Raw genomic sequence first — 16,263 nt, 5'->3', positions numbered from 1 at the left:
TTTCTTTAATTGTATGACACCAAATACATTAACATTCTGTAAGTGGTAGTAACCATTTTCTTAGAACCAAGTAATTTTATGTGTGGATTGCAAGTCAAATTTGTCTAATACATATTTTAAAGAATGTTATCTATTATTTTTTATTATTATTGCTTTATTAAATCTATCTATATACCAGGCTTTTGGAGGTGAAATACTTCATATATATAATCTCATGAGACTTTGTAACACCCTATAGTTGATACAGATATTACTGACATGAATATTGACTGTTTTGCCTTCCACATCACTCTGTTCCTGTAGTTTATGAGGAGATGGTGGTACTGCAGGATCCAGATGCTGTGTGTGACACAAGCCAGCCTATCAGAACACAGGGTTCCTTTAAGCTACATGGCTGACTCAAGGGAAATCACATGACCTGACCCAGACCAAGGTGAACAAGTGAGATGCAGTATCAAGGCGAGGTCAGAATTCATAGACAAAAGAAACAATCTTCTTACTGAAATGCCTGAGAGGAAATAATACAAGGCTGTGGTTACTGATGATGATGACGATGAAGATGATGATTTTGCCAGGGGAAGGGAGGAAAGCATAGTATCTTTCACATCTCACACTTGGCAAACGTTAGAAACAGCGCTGGAGATAAAACTTGTCTCTCCCTATTTCCTATGAAACACAGAAGATCAGGAGAAAGCTATAACTTTTGGGTGGTTTATAGTCGCCCAAATAGCAACACATGTAGCTGCCATTAAGTGAGACACACTCTCCAGGATTATTTCTCTATCCATAAAATGAGGCTACTCATATGAGTCCAAGCTATACCACAGGGCAAACATGGAATATTTACAAAATGAAAACTGTATGTACCATAGTCACATACAGGGCTCTTCTGTCCAGTGTTATTTGCTTAGATAGGCATCTTGGTTACAAGTGTGTGAAAGGTTGCATGCGTGTGTAGTATGTAAACAGGCTTTCTGTGGCCTTCTGTAGATTGGAGAAATACCTCTACCCGTATCTCCATAGCATAAAAAGACAATGGACAAAGGAAAATTTCCCTCCCAATATGGCACCACAGAAATCACCAGTGTACATTTTACCAGGCAAACGGAGAAAAGAAAAGGGCGGAAATAATTTTTATGACCTATCAGGGTCCTTCCTAACCTTACATGTCTCTGAATTATCTCTGTCCAATATCCCTATAAACAACTATATATTAAGAAACAAAAAGTAACCAAAGTAAGTGTTTTAACATTTCTCAATATATTAGAAATGATCGTAGATCTCTTTCAGGCTCTGAGGGCCAGATTTTCACACCAAGAGGTTTGGTTTTTCAAACACTCAAGGGTGACCTTTAAGGTGTTTTGCTAGCAGTACAAATGTCAAATATCTGTAGAGCAGCATCTCTTGACCTTAGTACTATTGACATATGGGGTCAGATAATTCTTTGTACAGTGGGAAGTGTAGAATGTTTAGAAGCATCCCTGACCTCTGTCACTAGATGCCAGTAGTATATCCTGCAGTTGTCATCGTTAGAAATGACTGCAGACAATGCAAAGTATCCGTGTGTGTGCGAGGTGTGTATGGTGTGTATGTGTGTGTGTGGTGTGTGTGTGAGGTGTGTGTGTGGTGTGTGCGCGAGCTGTGTGTGAGGTGTGTGTGCAGTGTGTGGTGTGTGGGGTGTGTGTGTGTGGTGTCTGTGTGGGGTGTGTGTGTGTGTGCAAGGTGTGTGTGTGGTGTGTGTGAGGTGTGTGTGCGGGGTGTGTGTGAGGTGTAGTGTGTGTGTGGTGTGTGTGTGTGGTATGTGTGAGGTGTGTGTGCAGTGTGTGGTGTGTGGTGTGGTGTGTGTGTGTGTGTGTGCGTGTGTGCGTGTGTGCGTGTGGTGGGTTAGGGAGCGGGGAGGCTGTTTAAAATTGCCGTGGTTGAGACCCACTGGGCATGAGGTCCGTCAGGGTAAAAGGACAACCGCACTCATAACAACATGGTCACAAAATGAAAATAAAAGGAGATTTTTTTAATGTCTTGTGGCCTGTCTCTACCTTACCTATTTTCTTTTCTACCTGCCAATCGTCCCAATTATCAAAGCTCAGCGTGCTTCCCAGGCACCTTTAGTCATCCGGTCTCTTGGTAGACAGCACGGGGACAATGGGGCCAAAAGGCTCAGTCCTTTACAGGGACACAGCCAGGAGATTCTTACAGTGAAGGAAGTCTGTTTCAGGAGAGAATGAAATCAAATTCAAACTTATTTTCTCTCTGAGAACCATTGCCACCTTTGTAAGTACATTATAGTCCAAAAAATCTTGATTATTAAGGATGGTTGAACATGGAGTGTTATAGTTAATTGAATATTGTAGCAAACTATGTGCTAGACTCTATGTGAATTCCAGTTGTGAAAAAGTAAGAGCATAATAAAGTGCACTTAGAAATGCTACCGAACAAGATGCAATCTTCACTCAATGATTCAGAAGCCACTGTCAGGGTCTGGCAGAGCTGCAGGCACATTAATTCTCATTGTATAAGACTACAGATGTAGATGTTCCAGAAGGTGAAGTTAAATCTGTGCTGATCCTTTGATTCCCTGAAAGAGGCTTACTTGACAAAAATTTATTATTTTTTTTCCCTTATAAAAAGGAAGAAAACTATGTTGTTTATTTTAGCTTTTGTATGGCTTATATTCCAAGTAAACAAGCATTTGGTGACTATACGTTAATACAAAAAAGATGATTCATTAGAGTTCTGCACAGTAAATAATTCCCTATTATTTAATTCAGATAATACATTACTATACCAATGGCATATGACCAGTTTTTTTTTAATTTGTAAAATTTAGGAACTATAGATATAATAATTAATACAGTAAACCAGTTTTAGAGATCTGACAACCTAATATGTAACTATATATGTACACACACATATATGTGTAAATATATATATATGTGTATACATATTCACATATACAGAGAGATATAGATCACAAAGGAAACAAAACAGCTAAATAAAAGAAGGACTGACGGTGGTACCATAGATAAGGTAGAAGGTAAATTCTGAGTTAAGAGTAAACTTGCATTTTAAAGCCTCCAAAATGTTCTAAAGCACAGACATACACACACATACAAAACATCAAAGTTATTCCAAAGTATATCTATAATCAAATTCATCAGACCAGATACAGTTATCAGACAATTTTACAGAATGAATGTATTTAGTTCTCTGTGGCCTTATTTATGTATGGGCTATGTACAGGCCTGAAATACCTGCTTCCTATCTTTACTTATTTAAATCCTAATACTTCTTCAAGATGCAGGTTTAATACATGCAAACTGCTTTGGGGAATTTCCCCTGATTCTCTCCAGCTAAGCAAAGAGTCCTCTCTTGGTCCTCAACACTCTTCGCCATTTGTTACTTAGCTTTCATCCCATTTTTATTATTACCAGTTTTGTATGCTACCAGACTCCTTGAGGAAAGAAACTATGTCTCTCTTTTATGTATCTTATTGGATCACATCATGTACATTGCAGGTTTGCAGAAATGCTGGAGTGTCATTGGTATTTGAAAATCACAAGTGAGGATACTTTGGGCTACAAGTAACATTACAGTGAGTTCTATTACTCAATTAATAGTGACTTAGATAATACAATCACAAAATAAATCTGGATTGTAGCTGGTTTTCAGATTGGTACAGTGACTCAACCATGCCAAGGGACTGGATTTTTTCACTGAAGTTCTCTTAACCTTTGTCTCAGATTCATAAGGTGGTTCCTGGTGCTCCAGGCATCACACTTCACATGACATCATTAAGAGAAGGAAGGGAGAGCTCTGGTAGACAAAGGCTTTCTCTTTTATCTATCTGACTTTTGATCACAGAGATTTTGTTCTGAAATGTCCCCCTCCTCACCATCTTTTCCTCGTATCTCATTGGCTGAAATTATGTCATATTATCATCCGTACTCTAAACAGTGATTGCCATGATTGACTTATGATTTAACTTCTAATGATGGATTTGTTGTTGCCAGGAACAAAAGAAAACCTGGGTTCTCTTAGCAGGGAAGAAAACAGATAAGTGAATGATTATTTGGCAGACAAATAAATGTGTCTCGTGGCAACTATGGAGTCACCAATTTAAATTAACTTGAGTTTGACATGCTTGTAAGCATGCAAGAATTATTTAAAGAATGCATAAAGAACTCCCTGAGTGCATTCATGCATTGTTACTCACCATATGGGGGACCATAATATGTGGCATTTACATGTGGTCCACCATCCTCTTCTTCCACAGAATCATTAGATTAGTCTAGTTCCCCAGAAACCACTTTGGTGGAGGGAACTGGTCTAAATCAAATACTGAAGGGTCACTAAGGTGAGAACAACTATGAGAAACTGGAATTTTGGAGAAGACACAACCAAGAGGTGTGAAAGATAATTGGAGGATAGGAGTAAGATTTCCCCAGCAAAGAGGCGAAGGAAAGCCTACGCTGGGAAAGACGGTGGTAAAGACAAATGTAGAGAGTAATGAAGAAGTGGGGTTCTTTTGAAGAAAGTAGAGAAACTTGTATGGCTTGAGGGTAGGATCCATAATTCCACCGAGTTTATAGCAAAGAATAAGACGAGATGATGAAATAAAATTAATACTTATTTAAATTGATCTTGTTTCTTCTCTTATTACAATACTTATTCTTACAGACTAATAAACTATACAACATCTTTCTATGTCAGTGATGGCACTCTTGGAAGAATAGTTAGGTGATACATAAACAGAAATCCCAAGAGTTACTAAGTCCCAAATACCTCCAGGGTAATAATTAAGAGGCTCCTTCACTCAAATACTAGCATCACTCAACAAGGAGGCAATTAGGGAAAATGTCATTGATTCCTCAACAAGGTCTCTGGGACAAAAGGTTTACATAGTTTCACCTGGTATATGAGGCGGGCTATTCCCTGCTGTTAGGGGTGATAAGGAATCTGCTGACTTTGTTAATAAGGCTCTCCTCTGTCTGCAGATCACAGGGAATAGTGGAAGAAGCAAAGCTGAGCCTTTGTCTATTTTCTCTCAGTCCATCTTCCTAGTTCCTGGATGGACAAAGAAGAAGTGAAAAGGAAAAACAAATACTAAAGCTTTGGGAGGGTTAAGTCTTAGCCAGAGGTCCAGAATACTGGTGAAGTTCACTGAGGATTAAGAGGCCTTGATATAATTGTTGTGAAATATTTGAATTTACAGTAAACAGAACTGCAAGCAGCGCGCCAGTGGGGCTTGTACTGGTTTCTGCAGTCCTGTCATTCATTGGCCCAAACCCCTCCCTCTAGAAATAAAATTATTTAACCCATCTCTGTTTTCGCTGCAGCTTTTAGGACCTGAAATCAGGAGACTGTTTCTTGGTTAAGTATGTGTGTGAGAAAATACCTCCTGTAAAAATTTCAAGATATTTTTCAGATTGCAGTAGCCTGGTAGGTTCTCTTCACTGCATATGGTTGGAAATACTGATTGTTCTAGAATTTACCATTTTTAAGATTCCTTCCCTGTATACTACAACTTCTGCTATCACATCACCTGCTACCATATCATCTTCTAATTACCATGATTGTATATCTTTTACCTGTAATTACATTTTAGGTTGACTGCTTCCTGTGGAGACTGAGGAGGAGAATGTCATGAATGATGTACTACTAGCTGCATGTTAACACAGTTGCTTCTGGAAAGAATTTGAGATGGAACTGCTAATCCCCTCCATGATGCATGGATTTCCATTAGAGGCAAGTCTTGGCTGGACTTGGGCATTTTGTCCTCTTACTGATCTTTCCTTTAAAAGCCAGGTTGCAAGGACAATGCTTCTCAAATGCTCAAGGATAGGATGTTAGTGCTAAAGGATTCAGATCTCTACTTTTAGAGAAGGAAATAACACTCAGAGAGGGAAAGTAATTTACCAAAACTCACATTGCCGTAGAGTCACTGGGAAAGGACTAAAATCACATGTTTTGACTAAGTCCTACAGTGATGTTTCCAAAAATCTATATTGTTCTAAATTTTTAGTCCATCTCTGTATTAGATTTTAGAATTAGTAAGACATTTTGATTTTTAATCAGTAAGAATTCAGAAATGATTTGGTTGCAAAAATAGAAAAGTCAAAATAACAGTTGCTCAAAAATATGTTTATTTCTCTCTCACATGAAATAAGTTGATAGGTAAACTGTCCAGAGCTGGCATGGCAGTCCCATGATTATCAGGGACCCACACTCTTCGTATTTCTCTGCTACACCACTCTATCAAGTCAATTCCATCCTCAATGCCACATAGGGTCCTGGATACTGCCAAAGTTCCAGCGATCATGGACTCACTCCAGACAGCAAGATGGGAGATACGGAAAAAGACAAAGGGGCACCGTTTCCAATTGGGTGAAGTCCTTCTATGGCATCTTCCCAGCGTTGCATACAACACTGTCATCTATATACCATTGTCCAAAATAGTCTCATGGTAAACCTCATTGCCAGAAAATACTTTTGAAAAATGTAGTCGTTTAGTTGTGTACACTGTCGCCCCAAATAAAACTGAGTATTATCACTAAGGAAATAGAAGGAATAGAGAGAGAGTGGCCGTCACCTGCCACAACCCTGAAGGATGGATGAGAGTCGGCCACATGTGTCTGCAGGCCAGGGACCTAAGAAGTAGATATAGGTGACAATTTAAGTCAACTGTTTACAAGGCAAAGAAGACCATCAACAGTCAATAATTCCCTAATAGCGTATTCACCATAGTTGAGCACAGGTAATAAATAATGTTGGAAGTACACTTCCATTAGGATTAGCTTATAAATAACCCCTACACTGTACTCCTGTTTCTGTGAAAACACTCCAGGCACTAAATTGGTGTGCTTCTAATGGCATGACCTTTGTAATTCTTCTGCTATGTACATCCATGAAAGTTCGCTAAAAGTGTTTAGCCTTCTGCCACCCAAGACTCTTTTTAAAAAATGGTTTAATATGGACAAGTTTAATTATATATATATATATATATACACATTTTTTTAAATTGTTCTCCCGACTTCAACTTAAAGACAACTTTGCGATAATTTAGTCAAGTTCCTTGTTCTTTTCAGCCATAATATTCCTCCATGGATTGGAAAGATAGCTCCCTTAACCTTCTCCACTTTGAGCAATTCAGAATTTACAGTTCTTGATTTCGCCACTACTAATGCTAAGAAAACACCTAAAGCTATAAACTATCATCCCAAATGAAGGATCCATTAGATTTGTTTATCATCATGATCAGCCCATGCATCCTGCAGCAATGAGCTATGGGTGTTGGTGCCTGGTTTCCAGCAGGCAGACTTAAGTCATGTTTATATTCATGCATAGAAAATAAAATAGAAACAAAAGATAATTTCCCTGCTACAATGCCAAGCAAAGGTATGAAGACACATTTTATTTCTTACAGGGAATGGATATACTCTTTAAAAAGTCACAAATCTTAAATGGTCTCAAGGAGATCAATAACTAAGTAATGTTTTGAAAGCTGAAGAACTATGATGGCAGGTAGAGAATTTTTTGTTTCTATTCAAATATTTGTCTTTTTCTTTTATATCTGCCAGATTTGTTAAGCAAAGGACCCCGTACATTAATTTTGAACTTTTTCTAGTCTTCCTGTAGCCATCTTTCACCTTTATCTGTCTAACATTATAAAGTGTGTGCTTTCTACTTAAAAGAATCCTATTTATCCAGGCTGCCTCTATTATACCTCAGACAAAAGAGTTCACTTTTCATTCTGATCTTAATCTATCGCCACAGTAAAATCAATAATCATATTAAGGAACACTGACATCTCTGTTTCTGACACAGAATTCACCTAAAACTTTCCAAATTTGAAAACTGGCCATTGCAGTTTGACAAACAATATTGGAAGTAAAACAAATGTGAGAAAATTCCAAGCTAGTTTCTCTCAGGTTTTGAAATAAAATATTTGTACATATCCTATGTGTGTGTGTGTATGTTTGTGTGTATAGTATAATATTCACTACCTTATTATTTACTATTTTATTATTATTTACTATTTTATACCGTACCTTTTCATAGCGTTTACTATTATTTACTATGTATATTATTAATGACAAATGCTACATATATATAACTTAAAGGATATGTCTTCCTAGTTAGAATAAGAAAATAAACCTAAAAACCTCCTTACACTCTAAGGAATATTTTAAGTAAAAGCTTTTCTAGAGAATACTAATAGTGGAAGGAAGCCATAAACAAAATATAAAGACAACCCACAGAATGCGAGAAAATACTTACAAATAATGCGACTGACAAGGGATTAATCTCCAATATATACAAGCAGCTCATGAAGCTCAATATCAAAAAAACAAACAACCCAATCAAAAATGGGCAGAATATCTAAATAGCCATTTCTCCAAAGAAGACATACAGATGGCCAAAAAGCACATGAAAAGATGCTCAGTATTACTAGGTATTAGAGAAATGCAAATCAAAACTACAGTGAGGTATAACCTCACACCGGTAGAATGGCCATCATCAAAAAGTCTACAAACAATAAATGCTGGAGAGAGTCTGGAGAAAAGGGAACCCTCTTGCACTGTTGGTGGGAATGTAAATTGGTACAGCCACTATGGAAAACAGAATGGAGGTTCCTTAAAAAACTAAAAACAGAGCTACCATATGATCCAGCAATCCCACTCCTGGGGATATATCTGGAGAAAACCATAATTCAAAAATATACATGCACCCCAATGTTCACTGCAGCACTGTTTACAATAGCCAAGACATGAAAGCAACCTAAATGTCCATGAACATATGAATGGATAAAGAAGATGTGGTACATACATACAATGGAATATTACTCAGCCATAAAAAAGAATGAAATAATGCCAGTTGCAGTAACATGGATGGACTTAGAGATTATCATACTAAGTGAAGTAAGTCAGACCAAGACGAATATCATATGATATCACTTATACGTGGAATCTAAAAAAAAAAAAATGATACAAATGAACTTATTTACAAAACAGAAGCAGACTCACAGACATAGAAAACAAACTGATGGTTACCAAACGCAGAAGGTGGGGAGGTAAATTAGGAGTTTCGGATTAACATATACATACTACTCTATATAAAATAGATAATCAACAAGGACCTACTGTATAGCACAGGAAACGCTACTCAGTATTCTGTGATAACCTACATGGGAAAAGAATCTGAGAAAGAATGGATATATGTATATGTATGACAATCAATTTCGTATACACCTGAAACTAACACAACATACTCCAATATAAAATAAATCAACATACTCCAACATAAAATAAAAATTTAAAAAAAAGAACGCTAATAATGCAGTAGGAGGTAACCACCTTGAATTTAACAGTTATTGGTGATATTATGAATGCTGAATCATTAACTCTAATTTGTATGAGATGATACAGCATTGTTGTTAGATTTGGATGCTCTAATCCATTTTCTTTGTAGTGATGGTGAATCTAGCCACAGTGATGGGTTTGATCCTCTCTCTGATCAGTTCTGTTCACTGAACACTTCACTGGAGCCATCCTGTGGAAGATGTTAGGGACGCAAAGAGATGTGAGCTCTCTTTAGGGGAGAGAGAGCTGTGACACTGTAAAAATATAGTAAGGATGGCTGCTGTCTCAAAATACAAAAAGAAGAGTATCTCTCCAAATATCTCCTTCAGAGTGTTGGAAAATAAGTGGTATCACTTTTTAGTGAAGTGATGAATTCTTTTAAGACAAGCATCATGCCAATTTGGGGTAGTTTGCAGCTTCTGACCACTGCCTACCTTTGCATAACTCCTCTGAAGCAGAAGGTTTAGATAACTGAGGTTTACTCAACCTGTTAAAAGAGGCCTTTGTGCATCTTGCTCCCAATATCTCAGAGATAAGGTGTCCAAAAGCATTTTTTAACAAACTACAAGTTCTCTGGCTATGAGAAAAAAAATGGAAGGAAGTCTGAGAGAGAAAGTGGAAAAAGAAGAGCTTAACAATGGATAAAGAAACAAAGACTGAGAAAAAGAGAATTGGAAGAGGGAGAAAAAGAGACAGAGAAGGAGGGGAGTAACCCAAACAGTTTCTTAAGAAGTCAACACCTTTTATCTTGGGTTAACAATTGGTGGATTAAGGATCCTTTCAAGTTCCCCATGATGTAAACAGTAATTAACTCAGTTCCCCTCCAAACCTCACATAGTCCTGGAAACAGTGAAAGGTTATATATGAAACAAAATACTGACAAACAAGATGCTCAGGCATTTGCAAGCCTGATCATTCTTTCAACTACCAAACCATGCCCCCTTCAAAGTCAATAAACCATCATGCTTCATATGTGACTAGTGGTTTCTCACAGCCATTTAAAATAACCTATGCTGTCTACAGCAAGGCAATTAAAACATCCAGGGAAATTTTCAATTCACTGCTCTCTCAGTGTTGCACATTTGACCTCCACTGACTGCTTAAAAATGGGAGTTTGAGTGCAAAGTTACAGTAATAGACGGCACTTTCAAAATGGTAATTTCAAATCTTAACAAGGTACCTGAGCGCCAGCCTATTTTGAGATAGAAACCACTGAGCCCATCATTAGTCAAGTTCACTTAAGGTTAGACTCAATTTGAACCACCTGAGTAACCTTCCCAAATAGCACATCTTCCCAGCCAGCCAGCACCTTGGAGCTATTTCCAGTCTGACTTTCCTTGGCTCCCAGGCTGTCCTGATCCTATTTGCTTTGCAGCAAAGAGATTCTGTTTTTCTATTCTTCTGTTTCCTGACCCTGCACAGAACAAATTATAATTAGGAAACCATCTGAGGGGAAGGTGACAATTCAGTTGTCAAGTGTCATGGATAAACCCCATTTCCATCCACACAAGCAAGGCAAGCCTCTCTCACCCTCAAAATAGATACAGAGGGCATGCTGTCATTAGCTGGTTCACTGCCCTGAGAAGGAAGCAGTCACGGAGATGACAACAACTACAAAAAACAGAAAATGTGAACAAAGAGAGAACTCCCTCACTGTAAATATTTTCACTGCCAACCCAGTCTCTAATATGGTATGAAGGGATGTGAAAGCCACTTCACAAAGTGCCCCTTATAAGGCTAACTCAAAGCTGTCACATTAGCGTGCTGAACGTAGCCCAACAGGGCATTCAGAGATAAATGAGAGCCAGTGTTCAAAAGGCAGAAAATAAACAGACGTGTAGCTTGTGGTGGGAATGTCTATACAGCCCAGCCTCAGTATGAGATTTCAGCTCAGAATGGATTAAGGAGACGTTATAACCTTCCTATCTTTAGTCATTTGGATACAAGCTTTACAAATCTGTTAGCCAAAGAGATTTTTTTTTTTAATCTCAAATTATTTTTGCCCACAATGGGCAATCTTTGTTCCACGTATGCTCTGTGAAAAGCCTGGAGAGTGAAGCATGTATGCAAGGATTGGGAGGGGGCCAAAAATAAAGGAAATATTATAAGTAAAAAAGAATATTAATTTTAGGCTAGCATAGTATGTCTCAGATACACAAAGCAGCGCTAGATTAGTCTGTGGGACTATATCATAGGTATGTTTAATTATTATCTTAAATATTCTCTTTCTTGGATCCATTTTCTTTCTCGTCACAAAAGTTCCTTTTGAGGAGAAACAGCCCCGGATAGAAATCAGTTTGTGAACAAATGTCTGAACCACCTCCCTGTTATTAAAGAAAAGTATAGTTGGCATAATCCAAAAAGTTGAAAACAAGCTAAATTTTGCTTCTATCCATCCTGAAAAGTTAATGAATATTTTATCAATTATTAGATAATTTAATCAAAATTATTCTTGGCTAGCCAGTTTCCAAATCTTGTCTCCAATATGGCTCCCCTTCCAAGTCTTGATTTTTCCATATTTCTGGATTATCTACAGCTTTCCTTTTAAAAGTAAAAGGTCCTGCATTACCACAATACTTCAAATCTAAGCTATCTATACTTCACTTGTAACTTTCCTGAAATTGGGGTGCTTCTTCAGTCATGATGTTGTCAAAATCAAGGTGTACTCTTACGGGTCAGAGTTATAACTTCTGATTTAATAATACCTTTTACTTCAACTATACACTTAAAACACCATAAAAACAACCGTATCCATAGCAGCTCCATCACAGCTGATTACGTATTACACTACAGGATAAGCAGTAGCAGATAAGGGGTGAGGAGAAACGGGAGAAATAGATGCAAAATTGGTAGATTAGAACAGGCAATAGGCCAAGACAAGGATAGGACTTGAGCGAATAGGATCAGGTCCAGGACACGATCCATTTTGCAAGGACCAGGAATATACAGAAAATAGAACTGAGTGAAGTGGAGACCCCCAAACTCACCGGCAGTGAGGCAGGACTGCGAACTGATCTACAGGAATTGATGACTAGATCAAAGGCCCAGCAGACAAGACCTAAGTGGCTGAGAAAGATTTTATCGGTGAGGCAAAGGCATTGATATTTCTTTTAAAGACAAAGGCAGGTCCAGGAAGCAATCATCTCGGAGGATGATGACCAAATTATTGAGAGGCCTCCACTAGACTGAGCAGTGAGGGAGTCAGAAAGACAATCCCCAGGGTAGTATATCCCAGAGCAATGAGGCATCCCACTTCCTTAAGAAGAGCACATAATGGACATTCAGGTATGTATGGTGACTGATTGCCACTGTTTAAATACGCCAACTTCCCTAAGTCACTGGTCATCCTCATCTAAGTAAAAGGAAGAACGGAAGAATGTGTTTAAAAATTCTTGGCAAACATTCCTGTGATGATAAATAGAAGTGAATTTGAATAGATAAGGAGGAAGAAAGAGATGAAAAGAACACACGATGGTCAAATCATTTGTGTGAATTGTGCATTGACCACTGACATATTCAAGCGGTACTGATGAACCTAGTGGCAGGGCAGGAATAAAGACGCAGACGTTGAGAACAGACTTGAGGGTACAGGGGGAAGGGGAAGCTGAGAGGAAGTGAGAGACCAGCACTGACATATACACACTACCAAATGTAAAATAGATAGCTAGTGGGAAGCAGCTGCATAGCACAGGGAGATGAGCTCAGTGCTTTGTGTCCACCTAGAGGGGTGGGATAGGGAGGGTGGGAGGGAGACGCAAGAGGGAGGGGATATGGGGATATATGTATACATATAGCTGATTCACTTTGTTGTACAGCAGAAACTAACACACCATTGTAAAGCATTTACACTCCAATAAATATGTGAAAAAAAAAAAAAAACCCCAAGAAAACCAAAGATGAGATGTTTCTGATTGTAGTGATTCCAATTTCACTTGGAGCAAGGGTGCATAATTTCCATATGTTTCTCAATAGGGAAAATGGAACCCTTTCAAAAATTCCCAGGGATGCTTTTTAATAGCTAGGAGTTGTTCCTACTGCTGATATTCAAGGTTAAACAGATGCCCCTCCCCAAGATAAAGTCCTTGCTAAGAGCTCATTAGTTGCTTTCACTCTTTGATTTATCTTAGACTTAAAAGCTAACTATTATTTTTGAAAAGTAATTTGTATCTAATGGCAGGTATCTACCCTGACAGATGTTTGCTAAATAACATGTGCTAGATGCAGAAAAATGTTCTTTTACCATCTTCAGTAATAGAAAATGTTAGCACTGAAATATCTTTTGCTCACAACTATTTTCAAAGTAGAATAAAACTTAGATGCTTACTGTACAGGTAAGTCAGTCACAGTTTTCAAAGTATTTTACCACCATTTTCTGCAAAAGCCATCTTGGTGAAATATGTAGTTGTACCAAATTATTTTATACAGTTTGAAGAGCTAATCATATTAAATCACAGATAACGATATTTTGATTATTCTCAATATGTGTCTTAAGAGTCATTTTGTCTTTCAGAGTAAGGGTTTCTTTTTTTAAATATGTGTTTTGACAACTTACAAATTCATTATATATAGTATTCAGCACATTTTAAATAATTAGTCTGTACAATGTATGTATTTTGTTCTTTATGGCTTATTACTTCTTTAGTCAGGATAAAGAACTTCATATTTTGGGCAAAATGTAGTAAATATAAGATTGTACTGCAGAAATGCCTGCCAAGACATCTGCAGATGGGCCGCTACACCTCACCTTCCCAACCAGGTATACCCACAGCTACTCATGATACATTTCTCATCAAGCTTGGGTTTGGTCACCACGAATTGGTATCATTTTCAGCATTATCCATAAATTCCACCTCTTCTCCCTCACTGATCTTTACACTATAGTAGCTCCGGTGCCCTTACATCCATAGATGTCCAATGTATATTCAGTTGCTCTATGAGGATAGATTATCCTTCCACTGGGATTGAGTGGGAGATTGAAAAGAATCAGAAGTAGGAGGCAGAGTGGATCATATCGGAGCCTTTGTTGTAAGGATATCTGAGAAAGTGAATCCATACCTGAATATTCTCAACAGACGGAATGTTTTTATCCCCCTTCCCCCATATGTTGAAATCCTAACCCCCAAAGTAATGGTTTGAGGTGTTTGGGCCTTTGAGAGTAATTAGGTCATGAAAGCAGAGCCCTCGTGAATGGGATTAGTGCGTTTAAGAAAGAGACCCAGAAAGGTCCCTTGTCCCATCCATCATGTGATGACACAGTGAGAAGATGGCCATCTATGAACTAGGAAGCAAGCCCCTGCCACACACGAAATCTGCCAGCACCTCGATCTTGAACTTAGCCTCCAAAACTGTGAGAAATAAATTGTTTTTTTTAAAGTCACCTAGTCCATGGTATTCTCTTACAGCAGCCAGAACTAAGCTGATACTTAAATACACCAGAATGGGGCACAGATTTAAGAAAGAGTGACTTTAAAGAAGTCACTTTAAAGAAGAGTGACTTTAAACTCACTTTAAAGTCACTTTAAAGAGTGACTTTAGGGCTTCCCTGGTGGCGCAGTGGTTGGGAATCTGCCTGCCAATGCAGGGGACACGGGTTTGAGCCCTGGTCTGGGAAGATCCCACGTGCCGCGGAGCGGCTGGGCCCGTGAGCCACAACTACTGAGCCTGCGTGTCTGGAGCCTGTGCTCCGCAACAGGAGAGGCCACGATGGTGGGAGGCCCGCGCACCGCGGTGAAGAGTGGCCCCCGCTTGCCGCAACTAGAGAAGGCCCTCGCACGGAGGCGAAGACCCAACACAGCCAAAAATAAATAAATAAATTTAAAAAAAAAAAAAAAAGAGTGACTTTAAAGAAGATCATAAAGACTTTAAGGAGGTATTCACACATTCATCAACAAATCTACTTCGTGACAGGCAAAGTAATGTAAACATCATTCTTTAAAATGGATGAATGGATGGATGGGTGGACGACAAAAACCACACAAGAAATCTAAAACTACAGCAGAAGTCAAACGGTCCAGCTTTCTATATGTGTAGCTGGAGCTCATGGTAATTTAGTCACTTCCTTTTAATGAAATCTGTCATAAGGTACCTTGAGTTCCTGGTCCAAGTCCAAAAGAAAGTCACTGGCAATAGCGGAAGGACCTTATGATCATACTATTTCACCCAGAGTTCAACTCAGTAAATATTTATTGAGCTCTGTATGTGTCAGGAACCCTGCTAGGGCTTGGAGCATGTAATGGCTAATGAGCTTAATATGTGGATTTGGAGAGAGAAGGAAAAAAAAGTCACAATAATGGAGCATGACAAGTGTTGAGATCCATTAAGTGCGGGACGTTAATGGGGGCACAATGAAGGGCAAATAAACTGTGACGGAGCTTACTGACAGTTTAAGATTCTCTGCTGCTTAAGTTTTATCATTCCAACTGTCCTAACAAAGAAAGACTATTTTTCTAGAAAGTTATAAAGGTAAACTTATTGAGGTCTAAGTATACAACTGGCTCCAGGCATGTAGAATATTATGAGAGTTTTAAGGTTATTGATCAAATAAATACTTCTGATCCAAGAAGTTGATGGATTTGAGGTTTTGGTTGGTTTTAGAAATGGACAAAAGTCTTTGATCCACACATGTGGTTGAAAATGTTTTGCATATTTAACGTGAAATATATATATATATGGGAACACATATATATGTATTATAAGTATTGGAAATATATGTACATATATACATGTATATATACATACATATATATGTATATTTTTAATATTGACAATACATCTAAATAATGCAGTAGAATCCAGGTATTGTCATTTTTGCTCATGGAGTTAATTGCTGCACAGATCTTATCATGTTCCCACAAAACTATAACTGTCTGATAGAAAATACTTAGTACCTAAGGCTAATAGTCAC

The 16,263-nt window shown here is 38.1% G+C and overlaps 1 protein-coding gene across 5 annotated transcripts in view; it reads right to left on the bottom strand.

The window, feature by feature from the left end:
• The window catches only part of GRM7 (glutamate metabotropic receptor 7), an 818,647-nt gene that overhangs the window by 554,067 nt on the left and 248,317 nt on the right, over positions 1–16,263 (bottom strand). The gene's annotated exons all lie outside the window — the stretch shown is intronic.

Source organism: Balaenoptera musculus, chromosome 11 (assembly GCF_009873245.2).
Source record: "Balaenoptera musculus isolate JJ_BM4_2016_0621 chromosome 11, mBalMus1.pri.v3, whole genome shotgun sequence".
Classification (NCBI taxonomy): domain Eukaryota; kingdom Metazoa; phylum Chordata; class Mammalia; order Artiodactyla; family Balaenopteridae; genus Balaenoptera; species Balaenoptera musculus.
This window is presented reverse-complemented; position numbering and strand designations above follow the sequence as displayed.